The sequence below is a fragment of the Montipora capricornis genome, chromosome 2 (genome assembly GCF_036669925.1).
Source record: "Montipora capricornis isolate CH-2021 chromosome 2, ASM3666992v2, whole genome shotgun sequence".
Taxonomy (NCBI): domain Eukaryota; kingdom Metazoa; phylum Cnidaria; class Anthozoa; order Scleractinia; family Acroporidae; genus Montipora; species Montipora capricornis.
This window is the reverse complement of record NC_090884.1, coordinates 60887871-60892870: the sequence shown is the minus strand read 5'-3', so window position 1 is coordinate 60892870 and position 5000 is coordinate 60887871. Positions and strand designations below refer to the sequence as shown.

At 34.9% G+C, this 5000-nt stretch overlaps 1 pseudogene; it reads left to right on the top strand.

The window, feature by feature from the left end:
• LOC138037606 (uncharacterized) overlaps positions 1-5000 on the top strand; it is a 67146-nt pseudogene that overhangs the window by 7902 nt on the left and 54244 nt on the right.

The following is a 5000-nucleotide window of genomic DNA, read 5'->3' as shown; positions in this document are numbered from 1 at the left end:
TTTTGTAATAATTATTATTTTGTACTAACGAGTTCTGTCTCTCTTGGGTAGTCAGTCCAGTTTGGATTGTTGTTATCTGAAGGCAGAACCGATTTTGTAATAATTATTATTTTGTACTAATGAGTTCTGTCTTTCTTGGGTAGTCAGTCCAGCTTGGACTGTTGTTATTCGAAAGCAGAACCAATTTTGTAATAATTATTATTTTGTACTAACGAGTTCTGTCTCTCTTGGGTAGTCAGTCCAGTTTGGATTGTTGTTATCTGAAGGCAGAACCGATTTTGTAATAATTATTATTTTGTACTTAATGAGTTCTGTCTCTCTTGGGTAGTCAGTCCAGTTTTAGACTGTTGTTATCTGAAGGCAAAACCAATTTTGTAATAATTGTTATTTTGTACTAACGAGTTCTGTCTCTCTTGGGTAGTCAGTCCAGTTTGGATTGTTGTTATCTGAAGGCAGAACCGATTTTGTAATAATTATTATTTTGTACTAACGAGTTCTGTCTCTCTTGGGTAGTCAGTCCAGTTTGGATTGTTGTTATCTGAAGGCAGAACCGATTTTGTAATAATTATTATTTTGTACTAATGAGTTCTGTCTTTCTTGGGTAGTCAGTCCAGTTTTAGACTGTTGTTATCTGAAAGCAGAACCAATTTTGTAATAATTATTATTTTGTACTAACGAGTTCTGTCTCTCTTGGGTAGTCAGTCCAGTTTGGATTGTTGTTATCTGAAGGCAGAACCGATTTTGTAATAATTATTATTTTGTACTAATGAGTTCTGTCTTTCTTGGGTAGTCAGTCCAGCTTGGACTGTTGTTATTCGAAAGCAGAACCAATTTTGTAATAATTATTATTTTGTACTAACGAGTTCTGTCTCTCTTGGGTAGTCAGTCCAGTTTGGATTGTTGTTATCTGAAGGCAGAACCGATTTTGTAATAATTATTATTTTGTACTTAATGAGTTCTGTCTCTCTTGGGTAGTCAGTCCAGTTTTAGACTGTTGTTATCTGAAGGCAAAACCAATTTTGTAATAATTGTTATTTTGTACTAACGAGTTCTGTCTCTCTTGGGTAGTCAGTCCAGTTTGGATTGTTGTTATCTGAAGGCAGAACCAATTTTGTAATAATTATTATTTTGTACTAACGAGTTCTGTCTCTCTTGGGTAGTCAGTCCAGTTTGGATTGTTGTTATCTGAAGGCAGAACCGATTTTGTAATAATTATTATTTTGTACTTAATGAGTTCTGTCTCTCTTGGGTAGTCAGACCAGTTTTGGACTGTTGTTATCTGAAGGCAAAACCAATTTTGTAGAATTATTATTTTTTACTAACGAGTTATGTCTCTCTTGGGTGGTCAGTCCAGTTTGGATTGTTGTTATCTGAAGGCAGAGCCAATTTTGTAATAATTATTATTTTGTACTTAATGAGTTCTGTCTCTCTTGGGTAGTCAGTCCAGTTTGGATTGTTGTTATCTGAAAGCAGAAGTAATTTTGTAAATTATAATTACTTTGTGCTATTGAGTTCTGTTTCTCTTGGGTAGTCAGTCCAGTTTGGATTGTTGTTATCTGAAGGCAGAACCGATTTTGTAATAATTATTATTTTGTACTTAATGAGTTCTGTCTCTCTTGGGTAGTCAGACCAGTTTTGGACTGTTGTTATCTGAAGGCAAAACCAATTTTGTAGAATTATTATTTTTTACTAACGAGTTATGTCTCTCTTGGGTGGTCAGTCCAGTTTGGATTGTTGTTATCTGAAGGCAGAGCCAATTTTGTAATAATTATTATTTTGTAGTTAATGAGTTCTGTCTCTCTTGGGTAGTCAGTCCAGTTTTAGACTGTTGTTATCTGAAGGCAAAACCAATTTTGTAGAATTATTATTTTTTACTAACGAGTTATGTCTCTCTTGGGTAGTCAGTCCAGTTTGGATTGTTGTTATCTGAAGGCAGAACCAATTTTGTAATAATTATTATTTTGTACTTAATGAGTTCTGTCTCTCTTGGGTAGTCAGACCAGTTTTGGACTGTTGTTATCTGAAGGCAAAACCAATTTTGTAGAATTATTATTTTTTACTAACGAGTTATGTCTCTCTTGGGTGGTCAGTCCAGTTTGGATTGTTGTTATCTGAAGGCAGAGCCAATTTTGTAATAATTATTATTTTGTACTAACGAGTTCTGTTTCTCTTGGGTAGTCAGTCCAGTTTGGATTGTTGTTATCTGAAGGCAGAACCAATTTTGTAATAATTATTATTTTGTACTTAATGAGTTCTGTCTCTCTTGGGTAGTCAGTCCAGTTTTAGACTGTTGTTATCTGAAGGCAAAACCAATTTTGTAATAATTATTATTTTGTACTAACGAGTTCTGTCTCTCTTGGGTAGTCAGTCCAGTTTGGATTGTTGTTATCTGAAGGCAAAACCAATTTTGTAATAATTATTATTTTGTACTAACGAGTTCTGTTTCTCTTGGGTAGTCAGTCCAGTTTGGATTGTTGTTATCTGAAGGCAGAACCAATTTTGTAATAATTATTATTTTGTACTAACGAGTTCTGTCTCTCTTGGGTAGTCAGTCCAGTTTTAGACTGTTGTTATCTGAAGGCAGAACCAATTTTGTAATAATTATTATTTTGTACTAACGAGTTCTGTCTCTCTTGGGTAGTCAGTCCAGTTTGGATTGTTGTTATCTGAAGGCAAAACCAATTTTGTAATAATTATTATTTTTTACTAACGAGTTATGTCTCTCTTGGGTGGTCAGTCCAGTTTGGATTGTTGTTATCTGAAGGCAGAGCCAATTTTGTAATAATTATTATTTTGTACTTAATGAGTTCTGTCTCTCTTGGGTAGTCAGACCAGTTTTGGACTGTTGTTATCTGAAGGCAAAACCAATTTTGTAGAATTATTATTTTTTACTAACGAGTTATGTCTCTCTTGGGTGGTCAGTCCAGTTTGGATTGTTGTTATCTGAAGGCAGAGCCAATTTTGTAACAATTATTATTTTGTACTTAATGAGTTCTGTCTCTCTTGGGTAGTCAGTCCAGTTTTAGACTGTTGTTATCTGAAGGCATAACCAATTTTGTTATAATTATTATTTTGTACTAATGAGTTCTGTCTCTCTTGGGTAGTCAGTCCAGTTTGGATTGTTGTTATCTGAAGGCAGAACCAATTTTGTAATAATTATTATTTTGTACTTAATGATTTGTGTCTCTCTTGGGTAGTCAGACCAGTTTTGGACTGTTGTTATCTGAAGGCAAAACCAATTTTGTAGAATTATTATTTTTTACTAACGAGTTATGTCTCTCTTGGGTGGTCAGTCCAGTTTGGATTGTTGTTATCTGAAGGCAGAGCCAATGTTGTAACAATTATTATTTTGTACTTAATGAGTTCTGTCTCTCTTGGGTAGTCAGTCCAGTTTGGATTGTTGTTATCTGAAAGCAGAAGTAATTTTGTAAATTATAATTACTTTGTGCTATTGAGTTCTGTTTCTCTTGGGTAGTCAGTCCAGTTTTGGACTGTTGTTACCAGCGAGTAGAACCAATTTTTATAATCGTTATTATTTTGTACCAACTGGTAATTCTGTCTCTCTTGGTACTCTGTCAATATTCTATATACTTGTGTAACCTGAAGAAAAATCAGTTAACATTAATATCATTAATTTTGTTTTCTTTAAGTCAGGGCCAATCCGCAAGTGATAGTATAGTCAAATCTCTTAAAAGCTGATGACGACTCTTGATTGTAAAAGAGGAGAGCCAACCGTTAAAAACAATAGCTGATAACTATAGAAAAACAATGGAATACTTTCCCTTCTGCCAACATATTCCCCTCACATATTCTCCTCGACCAAGTCCCCACATGAGCAGCCTCAAGGATAACAATCAAATACAGATGTAACTGAGAATAGGACAATCACAAGTTTCATGCAAAATTGATGGTTAACGAAAACAAGGCATTTGAAAAATCAGACTTACAGTGCGGAACTAAATCGCTCGCAACTCATAAAAAACAGTACAGTCGTATTGAGCAGAAGGTAGAATTATACCGTGATACGTAAAGTGCAAGTAAGTATTGAACAGTGTACCACATTTTGCATTCTCTTTATCCATTTTCCTTGGAAAACTCGCTCTTATCCATTCCACTCTTGTTATTAAGAGACTTACTGTCGCAAAAGGGTACGAATGCTTTCGTTCATAGCGGAGACACATGTTTAATGCAAATTTGCTATTGGTAACAAAATTTCTTTACCATTATGACGTCCTCACTTCAAATCCCACCAAGACCATCAGGTATGCATTTCAACGCATACTGTATTTACTTGAGTTTGTACGGCAATTTTCTTTTCGCAAGTATGTATATGAGTTGTCCGTTGTGAGTCGCTTAAAGTATGTGATTTAGAATTTCGTACGAGTTCGTCTTATCAGAATTTTAGTTTCCTGTGAATTTCCGTGATTTCGTTTGCTACTCCTCCTTTTAGATTTTTGGCCGTCTTGTGATATATTTGGTACTTTATCTTTCGTTACGCAATAATTGAGTCACTGTTTTTTTTTTCACTCTCTGATACTCTAAGGTTGAGTGGATCAACTAGAAAAAAGATTAAGAGAGTTTAATTTGCGTTATATGCTTCGCGCGAGGGGTGAGATAGATTAAACCTATACACGCACGTCACGCCGCCAAATACGCGTCTCCCTATCCGGAAAATGTTTTCATTCTGTCAATAAACCCTTAATTAAATCGTTTCCTGTTTCTCTCGGCGTGCATTTTAGGTGTTGGTAAATGTGTAAAAAGTAATTACCGAGAATTCCAAAGCAACACCTCAATTATACGAAGGTGCCAATTTAGATCTTCAGTTACAGTTAATAATAAGCCATGGGTAGATTCAATCTACCCTTAGCCTAATTTGCATAATTTTTTTTCGTGGGCAAAGCTCGTCATGACAAACTGGGAGCTGCTCATTTGGGGAACTGAATAAATTAGTATTGTATAATAATTAATAACTCACAAAATTACCAGCTCCTGGCTTGATC